Below are 11010 nucleotides of genomic sequence, written 5' to 3'. Positions count from 1 at the left end.
CAAATACATGGGAACACTACCACCTGCAAGTTCCCCGTCAAGCCATTCACCATGCTGACTTGGAAATATATCACCATTCCTTCGCAGTCACTGGGTCAAAATCCTTGAATTCCCTCCCTAATGGCATTCTGGGTCAACACACAGCACATGGAATGCAACGACTCAAAAAGGCAGCTCACCACCACCTTCCCAAGGGCAACTAGGGAGGGCAATAAATGCTGGGAAGCCAGCGATGCCCATGTCCCACAAATGAATAAAAGAAAATGTGGTGAAATGCCACCATCCTGCATTGTTTGCTCCTGGTAACAGAAGTTGATATTAAACTGTGGTGTCGTAAATAGGCTGGCAAACTCAAACATGTCGTTACACGACACATTGTAAAAATATAAGGAACCCTGGGAGAGATGAAAGGTGTAAAGGTTAAATTACAGTTGAAGCCAGATGGACCATCAAGTCCAAGGAGTTTGAAGGCACATCTAGTATCTTATGCTTTGAGGCCTAAGGTGGAGGCTGAATTAGGAAGGCTGGTGGATCTAGGGATATTGGACCAGTGACCATCAGTGAATTGGCCACCCCAATTGTTCCAGTTGTGTAATCAGATGGATCAGTTAGAATCTGGGGATTTTAAAGTGACAGTAAATCTAGCCCTGTGTGTGGACCAGGACCCATTTCCTCTCAGAGGACCTATTTAGTGGCCTGGCAAAGAGAAATTCTCCAAGACGGACCTACTTCAAGCCTATCTACAAATGGGGTTAGTGAAGGATTCGCAACCACTGCTAAGAATAGTCACACACAGGGGCCGGTTTTGCTTTAAGTGACTTCTCTTTGGCATGACGTCAGCTCTGCCTCTGTTCCAGAGGGACATGGATCAAACCTTGAGTCGATTGATAGGACTCCAGTGTTACCTCGATGATATCTTGGTCACAGGTTTGACAGAAGGAGGAGCATTTGAAGATCTTGGAGCTTACCTTAAAGAGTTGCAGAAGGACGGCCTACAGGTCAAGTGAGAGAAATGTGAGTTCTTCCAGGACTCCACTGAATACCTGGGTCATGTAATTGATGATGATGGGTTACACAAGGCATCCAAGGAGATGGAAGCCATCATGAAGTCCCCAAGACGAGAACACATGCCTCAATTGGGGCTGTTTTTGGGACTAATTAATTACTATGGCAAGTTTGTTCTGGATCTGGTGATGGCACCGATGCACAGGCTGTTGGGGAAGGTCATGATGTGGCTCGCCAAGGCCATCCGCACACCCCCACTTCTTGCCTTCAAACAACAGCACAACCTCAACCAGACAATTGTCCGCAGCAAACTACCCAGCCTTCAGGAGAACAGTGACCACGACACCACACAACCCTGCCACAGCAACCTCTGCAAGATGTGCTGGATCATTGACACGGATGCCATCATCTCACGTGAGAACACCATCTACCAGGTATACGGTACCTACTATTGCAACTCGGCTAACATTGTCTACCTGATACGCTGCAGGAAAGGATGTCCCGAGGCGTGGTACATTGGGGAAGCCATGCAGACGCTATGACAACGGATCAATGAACACCACTCGACAATCACCAGGCAAGACTGTTCTCTTCCTGTGGGGGAGCACTTCAGCGGTCACGGGCATTCAGCCTCTGATCTTCGGGTAAGCGTTCTCCAAGGCAGCCTTCACGCCACTGGTGGTAAAGCAGAGTCGCTGAGCAGAAACTGATAGCCGAGTTCCGCACACATGAGGACGACCTAAACCGGGATAGAACATAGAACAGTACAGCACAGAACAGGCCCTCCGGCCCACGATGTTGTGCCGAACTTTATCTGAAACCAAGATCAAGCTATCCCACTCCCTATCATCCTGGTGTGCTCCATGTGCCTATCCAATAACCGCTTAAATGTTCCTAAAGTGTCTGACTCCACTATCACTGCAGGCAGTCCATTCCACATCCCAACCACTCTCTGTGTAAAGAACCTACCTCTGATATCCTTCCTGTATCTCCCACCATGAACCCTATAGTTATGCCCCCTTGTAATAGCTCCATCCACCCGAGGAAATAGTCTTTGAACGTTCACTCTATCTATCTCCTTCATCATTTTATAAACCTCTATTAAGTCTTCCCTCAGCCTCCTCCACTCCAGAGAGAACAGCCCTAGCTCCCTCAACCTTTCCTTTTAAGACCTACCCTCCAAACCAGGCAGCATCCTGGTAAATCTCCTCTGCACTCTTTCCAGCGCGTCCACATCCTTTTTATAGTGAGGTGACCAGAACTGCACACAATATTCCAAATGTGGTCTCACCAAGGTCTTGTACATCTTGGGTTCATGTCACAATATCGGTAACCCCCACAGCTTACCTCCTGGACTTGCAGAATCTCACTGGCTGTCCTGTCTGGAGACAATACACATTTCTTGAACCTGTGCCTAATGCTCCCTCCACTCACATTGTCTGTATCTTTAAGACCTGATTAGCTGTAAAGATTGGCATTCTAATCAGTATTCTGTAACTTGATTTTGTGTCTCTGTATGCCCTGCTTGTGAGCAGATATCATAGAAACATAGAAAACTACAGCACAAAAGCAGGCCCTTCGGCCCCACAAGTTGTGCCGAACATATCCCTACATTTTAGGCCTACCTATAACCCTCCATCCTATTAAGTCCCATGTACTCATCCAGGAGTCTCTTAAAAGACCCTATTGAGTTTGCCTCCACCACCACTGACGGCAGCCGATTCCACTCGCCCACCACCCTCTGTGTGAAAAACTTCCCCCTAACATTTCCCCTGTACCTACCCCCCGGCACCTTAAACCTGTGTCCTCCCGTAGCAGCCATTTCCACCCTGGGAAAAAGCCTCTGAGAGTCCACCCGATCTATGCCTCTCAACATCTTATATACCTCTATTAGGTCTCCTCTCATCCTACATCTCTCCAAGAGAAAAGACCGAGCTCTCTCAGCCTATCCTCATAAGGCATGCCACTCAATCCAGGCAACATCCTTGTAAATCTCCTCTGCACCCTTTCAATCTTTTCCACATCCTTCCTGTAATGAGGCGACCAGAACTGAGCACAGTACTCCAAGTGGGGTCTGACGAGGGTCTAATATAGCTGCATCATTATCCCCGGACTCCTAAACTCAATCCCTCGATTGATAAAGGCCAGCACACCATATGCCTTCTTAACCACCTCCTCCACCTGCGGGGCCGATTTTAGAGTCCTATGGACCCGGACCCCAAGGTCCTTCTGATCCTCTACAGTACTAAGAGTCTTTCCCTTTATATTGTACTCCTTCATCCCATTTGACCTGCCAAAATGGACCACTACGCACTTATCTGGGTTGAAGTCCATCTGCCACTTCTCCGCCCAGTCTTGCATCCTATCTATGTCCCTCTGTAACATCTGACATCCCTCCAGACTATCCACTCCATCTGAAGAAGGAGCAGCGCTCCGAAAGCTAATGTCATTTGCTTCCAAATAAACCTGTTGGACTTTAACCTGGTGTTGTTAAAACTCTTACTGTGTTGGGGAATGGACAGTCTTGGAGTGGACAAAACAATGTGAGGAGGCCAACCTGGTGGTAAAGCAGGCTTTGATGAGATCAGAAGTATTAGTTCAATTGCAATCAAAGTTACTGCAGCAGCTCACATGGGATGCTTCTCCTGATGGGGTTGGGCTGTCCTGTCTCACGTTATGCCAGATGGGGAGGAAACACTCATAGCACACGCTTCCAGATCATTGATGGAAGCTGAGGAAAAGTATGTTCAGCTCAAAAAAGCAGACTCTGATGTCAAGAAATTTTATCAGTTCTTATATGGTAGGTATTTTGTGCTTCTAACAGACAATTGACAAGCATCTTTGGACTGTACACTAGGTGACCGTTCAGGGCGGCAGCTCGATTGCAAAGCAGGGACTCATACCTGACCGAGGGTGCTGTTGAGACCACTCAGAGTATTGTGTCCAGTTTTTGTCTACTTATTTGAGGAAGGATGTGGTGGCATTGGAGGCAGTTTAGAGAAGGTTCACCAGCTTGATTGAGGGGAAGAAGGGGTTGACATAGGAGGAGAGATTAAGCTCATATACTAATACTCAATGAAGATTAGAAGGATAGAATGGGATCTAATCAACGTATATAAGTGAGGAGGAACTACTTCCTGCAGAGGGTGGTGGATTTGTGGAACCTGCTACCCCAGAGCACGGTGGAGTTTGAATCATTGAATGGTTTCAAGTAGGAGATGCATATATTTCTAGTAAAAGACGGATAAAGGGATATGAGGAACAGGTGGGGAGGTGGATTAGAGACCAGGAAGAGATCAGTCATGATATGACTGAATGGTGGAACAGGCTCCACTGCTGAATTTGCCAACTTCTGCTCCTAATTCCTATGTTTTGTCAGTCAGAGAAACACAGCAATGCGGATGAACTGTCAAGGCTACATTTGCCTGGCGGTAAGGCTGAAATCTAAAGATAAAAATGTACTTCACAGAAAAAAGCTGAACTTCTGTTTCCCTCTCTCTTGTTGCGGAACCATTCTCTCTGTTTCTCTCTCCCTGAACCATTCTCTATTTCTCTCCCCCTCTCTCTCTTTGTCTCCTCCCTGAACCATCCTCCCTGTTTCTCTCTCTCCCTCTCTCTCTCTCTCTATTTCCTGAACCATTCTCTCTGTTTTTCTCTCTGTCTCTCTCTCTCCCTCCCTGGACCAATCTCTCGTTTATCTCTCTTGTGGCCAAACGGGCCACTTAAAATGGCAATTTGTAAAGCACTCTGGGACAATTGGGCATGAACTAAAACAGCAGGCTGCCGCCTAAAAGAAAGAGATAAACAGGCTGCAACTCAGACGGCTGAATACACAGGATATGGGTCATCTCCAGGGCAAAAGGGACTTTCTGGTCAAACTGGGTTGTTTACCAGACATAGGGGTGCCGTAACCCATTATTTGGGAGGGAGGTGTGTGTCCTACGTCCCCAGCACCTACAGGCATGGCCGTTGGGGACACACCCAGAGATTGGTGTGGCAGCACCCGATTGGACTTTATCGATAAGGGTGATCAAGTCCTGATCGATTGATTGGCAATGGTCAAAAGGGGCGCGAAACCCAACAGGGTATAAAAGGTGCTGCACAACAGAAGAATCTCTCTCTGACCCCACGAGCGAGCTACAACAACGGTGACCGTCGCCTGCAATGACCAGCACAAGGAGAGCCACCACACCCGAGAAGGAAGGGGGACCAGAACGCCAGACCAGACCAAAGGACCAGACTACGCAGAGGACTACCGAGACCAGTGCACAGATAAAGGCCAATATCTGCTTGGGTACTTGCCAGTCACGCAAAGTTAAGGTCCAGTATTGGACTTGAACTTTTGTATTTTTTGTAAGATAACTTATTGTTGGTTGGGTGGGTGATTATTGATTGTGTGTTTTAAATGAATATTGGTTGGACGAACAAGAAGTCTACTCGCAATTCTTTGCCCATCGTATAAGGGTTAAAGCAGACTGTGCGGAAGGCACAACACTCTCCTCCTTGAACCTTTCTCTGTCTCTCTCTCTCTCTCCTCCCTGAACCATTCCCTCTCTTTTTGTCTCTCTGGTTCAGGGAGGAAGAGAGTGCAAGAGAGAGAGACAGAGAATGGTTCAGGGAGGAGAGAGAAAAACCGAATTTCTCTCTCCTCCCTGAACCATTCTCTCCGTCTCTCTCTCCTCCCTGAACCATTCTCTCTCTCCTCCCTGAACCATTCTCTCTGTCTCTCTCTCTCTCCTCCCTGAACCATTCTCTCTGTCTCTCTCTCTCCTCCCTGAACCGTTCTCTCTCTCCTCCCTGATCCACCCTCTCTGTCTCTCTATTGGCTGCAAATGTTTGATTGGCACCACGGACCGCCAATCAATCCGAGGTTCCGCCCATTGGGTCACGAGCCTCGGCGATTAACCGGACCGAGCGCGAGTGACGTCAAATTCAGAGACTGCGCATGCGGCGGACTGCTGTTTCAGCGCGAGCGGCAGCGGTTTGAGATTCATGGTGAGACAGAGTTTGAGTATTGGTCCATTTAATCTGGATTATAACACTGAGTATATCAGGGGTTACTGATACTGTTTCAAAACAAGGACTATTTCTGGAAATTAATCCTCAGCCTGGAGAGAAAATGGCAAATTTCCCCTTTTTACCCGAAATGAAACCAAACCCGAGACAGATAAATTGATTTGATTTATTATTGTCACATGTATTAGTATACAGTGAAAAGTGTTGTTTCTTTTGCACAGACAAAGCATACTGTTCATAGAGAAGGAAACGAGAGAGTGCAGAATGTTGTGTTACAGTCATAGCTAGGGTGTCGAAAAAGATCAACTTAATGCGAGGTAGGTCCATTCAAAAGTCTGATGGCAGCAGAGAAGAAGCTGGTACGTGACCTCAGACTTTTGTATCTTTTTCCTGAAGGAAGAAGGTGGAAGAGAGTGTGCTGGGTGCTTGGGGTCCTTAATTATGCTGGCTGCTTTGCCGAGAGTGGGAAGTGTAGACAGAGTCAATGGATGGGAGGCTGGTTTGCGTGATGGGCTGGGCTACATTCAGGACCTTTTGTAGTTTTTTTGCGCAGAGTAGGAGCCATACCAAGCTGTGAAACTTCCAGAAAGAATGCTTTCTGTGGTGCATCTGTAAAAGTTTGAGAGTTGTAGCTGTCATGCCTGCTTTCCTTCATCTTTTGAGAAAGTAGAAGCGTTGGTGGGCTTTCTTAACTGTAGTGTTGGCATAGGGGGAAACAGGACAGGTTGTTGGTGATCTGGACACCTAAAATCGTTTGACAAGTTTACTTCGTCCCTGTTGATGTAGACGGGGGCATGCCCTACGCTACGCTTCCTGAAGTCAATGACAATCTCCTTAGTTTTGTTGACATTGAAGAAGAGATTATTGTCGTTTCACGAGTTCACCAGATTCTCTATCTCATTCCTGTACTCTATCTCATCATTGTTTGAGACCTGACCCACTACGGTGGTGTCATCAGCAAATTTGAAAATTGAGTTGGAGGGGAATTTGGCTGCACAGTCATAGGTGTATAAGAAGTATAGTAGGGGCTGAGAACACAATCTTATGGGGCACCCACAACTATTAAGTAAAACATCAGACAGCGTGTAACCCAGGGAGGATGGAGTCAGTGAGATCAAATTGCATGGAGGAACATCGGAATTGGGCCCCTTGAGCTGAATCAATTGTTTCTATAATCATTGGATTTGCCTCTGTAAACCTCTTGAGGTCCCACCCCTCATTTAAAACCTTCCCAAACTAAGTTGATGAACATATCTTCAGTCACTCTTCCTCATGTCTTTTCTGAACAGGCTAATATGAAGCACTTTGGGATTTGTTTTCATTAATGTACCTCAGGTTATTGACAGGGTCAAGAGAGGAGGTTGCTGGGGCTCTAACAAAGACCTTTGTATCCTTGCTTGCTATTGGAGAGGTCCTGGAGGACTTGCGAGTCGCTCATGTTATTCTTCTGGAGTGGCACTGTGGTTAGCACTGCTGACTCAGCATGAGTTCAGTTCTGGCCTTGGATGACTGTCTCTGTGGAGTTTGCATGTATTTCCTCCAGGTGGTCCAGATTACTCGCACTCTCCAAAGCTGTGCAAGTTACCTTGATTGCCCATGCTAAATTGCCCCATAGTTTCAGGAAAAGTAAGCTCCTCCAGAAGATTAAGATGCATGGGATCCACTGTGACTTGGCCACTTGGATTCAATTGGCTTGCCCATAAAAACCAGAGAGTAATGGTGGAAGTGTGTTTTACTGGCTGGATGTCTGTGACTATTACAGGAAGGATGTGGAGGCTTTGGAGACGGTGCAGAGGAGGATAACCAGGTTGCTGTCTGGATTAGAGGATATGAGCTGTAAGGAGAGGCTGGATGAGAGTTGTTTTCTCTGGAGCAGCAGAGGCTGAGGAGTGACCTGATAAGAGTTCTATAAAAGTATGAGAGGCATAGATAGGGTTGACCGTCAGAATCTTTTTCCCAGAGTTGAAATGTCTAATACTAGGGGGCATGCACTTGAGGTGAGAGGGGGAAAGTTCAAAGGGGATGTGATTGGCAACTTGCTTTACACAGTGGTAGGCGTCTGGGACAGACTTCCAGGGGTGTGGGTACGATACCTTCAATCTATGTCACCTTGTGGAAATACCCTCTCTCCATGCCCTTCATAACGCAGTGGGTAGAGGTTGCCTGCAGGGTCCTCTGTTGCATACCTGTCATCTCCTTTCTCTATGCCTCAATCTCTTCCCCCTCATGTTACTGTTTGGGTCTCTGGTGGAGGGCTGTCAGTGTAGGAATCGTCCTCACCAATGGGGACTTTGGTTGGAGGCATGTTGCATGCAGCAGTCTCTTAGAACTGTAGGTTGAGTTGGTTCACAGCATCCATGAAGCTTGCTTCTTTTGCAGCTTTTTTGAGTCTGTGGATGACCCTTAAGGCAAGTTCTCCTAAGCTGCACCCATTTTCTGGTTTTCTGAAAAATCTGTAACTTATGTTTATGGTTGCCGTTCTGCCCCATGTTTCTGATCTTGGTGCACCTGGTATAGAGAAGGTGGAGGACAGGGAGGAGCTCCTTGTGGGCCTGCTCCTGGGCTTGGCCAGGTAGGCTATTATTAGCTAGATGCAGAGGAGATTTGATGGGGTTGTCCTTCAGAAAATATGCCTTTTCTGTGCTCATGTTAGTTGCTGGTTTCCCATGGAAAAGGAGCACGACGTATCTGCCGGCATGATGAAGGGATTCCTTACCTGATGGGCACTGCAGGGACTGAGATGCAAACTGAAACTCTTTAATGAGATTTTGTTTTGATGTTTCAATTTTCTGTTGGGATTCTGTTTACTTTGATGCAGTATCCCAAGGTACAGAAGAAGTACCAGGAAGGGCTCCCAGAAACTTGTTCAGATGCATAGCTTTTAAAGAGTATCTTAAAGTAGGAGAGGGATAGATAGACAAAGGTTTAGGAGTGCAATTCCAGAGCATAGGACCTTGGCAGCTGAAGGCAAGGCCTCCTTGCAGGAAGTTTAGACAGTCTCGTCTTGGGGACTTGGAGGCCATCATGAAGTCCCCAAGACCTGACAATGGAACTTTCTAAACACCAGTGAGTACAAGGCCAAACTGTTTAATCTCTCTTCCTACGTCAACCCCTTCATCCCCTTAATCTGGTGAACCTCCTCTAAACTGCCTCCAATGTCACCACATCCTTCCTTAAATAAGTAGACAAAAACTGGACACAATACTCTGATGTGGTCTCACCAAAACACTAGGTCGTCTCTGAGTTGGCTGACAGCACCAACCCCCACCTTTGCAATTGAGCTGCTGCCCTGGACGCTATCCCAGTGTATGGTTCCAAGATGGACCAGACTGAATGGCCTATGGTTTGTTAGATGCATGACAAACCTACACAGAACAACTGATAACATTTCTTGACACAAAAGCTGATGCTAAGCCTTCTTTTTCCAACTGCGCATACTTTTCCTCAGCAAGTTTGTCCCGGATCTGGTGATGACATTGAAACCGATGCACAGGCTGTTGGGGAAAGGACAGCCCCGGAATGGACAAAAGAATGTGAGGAGACCTACCTGCTGGTAAAGCAGGCTTTGATGAGATTGGATGTACTAGTTCAATTCCAACCAAAGTTACTGCAGTAGCACATGAGATGCTTCTCCTCATGGGGTTGGGGCTGTCCCGGCTCACATTATGCCAAATGGAGAGGGCACATTCATAGCACTTGCTTCTAGGTCATTGACGAAAGCTGAGGAAAAGTATGCTCAGTTGGGAAAAAAAAGGCTTAGGCATCAGCTTTTGTGTCAAGAAATGTTATCAGTTGTTATATGTCGGTTTATCATGCGTCTAACAAACCATAGGCCATTCCGACTGATCCATCTTGGGACCATGTACATGGATAGCGTCCAGGGCAGCAGCTCAATTGCAAAGGTGGGGTTGGTACTGTCAGCCAACTCATACAAGACTTGGAGTTTTGGTGAGACCACATCAGAGTATTGTGTCCAGTTTTTGTCCACTTATTTAAGGAAGTGGTGACATTGGAGGCAGTTTAGAGGAGGTTCACCAGATGAAGGGGTTGACGTAGGAAGAGAGATTAAACAGTTTGGCCTTGTACTCGCTGGTGTTTAGAAAGAGCAAATGTGATCTGATCAAGGTATATGAGATGAGGAGGAACAACTTCTTGCCGAGGGTTTGATTAGATTTATTGTTGTCACTGTATCAACATACAGTGAAAAGTATTGTTTCTTGCGTGCTATGCAGACGAAGCATACTGTTCAGAGAAGGAAACGAGAGAGTGCAGAATGTAGTGTTGCAGTCATAGCTACGGTGTAGAGAAAGATCAACTTAATGCAAGGTAAGTCCATTCAAAAGTCTGACAGCAGCAGGGAAGAAGCTGTTGTTGAGTCGGTTGGTACGTGACCTCAGACTTTTGTATCTTTTTCCTGACGGTTTGTGTGATGGATTGGGCTACATTCATGACCTCTTGTAGTTCCTTGTGGTCTTGAGCAGAACAGGAGTCATGCCAAGCTCTGAGACAACCAGAAAGAATGCTTTCTATGGTGCATAGGGTGTTGGATTTGTGGAACTTGCTGCCCACAGCTCCATGGGTTTGAACAATTGAATGGTTTCAAGGAGATGGATATATTTCAAATAAAAAAAAGGATAAAGGGATGTGGGAAACAGATGGGGAGGTGGATTTGAGACCCAGATCAGCCATGATTGAATGTTGGAGCAGGCTCAAAGTGCGGAATTTGCCGACATAGAAACTAGAAGCAGGAATAGGCCATTCGGCCCTTCGAGCCTGCTTCTCCATTCATTTTGATCATGACTGATCATATTCAATATCCTGAATCCCTCTTTCTCTCCCCCCCCTCCCCCCTCCCCAAATCCCTTGAGCCGAAGAGCTTCTCTATTTTTTTCTTGAAATCAGACGTTTTGCCTTCAGCTGCATTCTGTGGTCACAAATTCCACACATTCAGCACCCTCTGGGTGAAGAAATTTCTCCTCACCTCAGTTT

This window comes from Mustelus asterias, chromosome 5 (assembly GCF_964213995.1).
Source record: "Mustelus asterias chromosome 5, sMusAst1.hap1.1, whole genome shotgun sequence".
NCBI classification, from domain to species: Eukaryota; Metazoa; Chordata; class Chondrichthyes; order Carcharhiniformes; family Triakidae; genus Mustelus; species Mustelus asterias.
The sequence above is the reverse complement of the archived record's forward strand: the minus strand, read 5'-3'. Positions refer to the sequence as shown.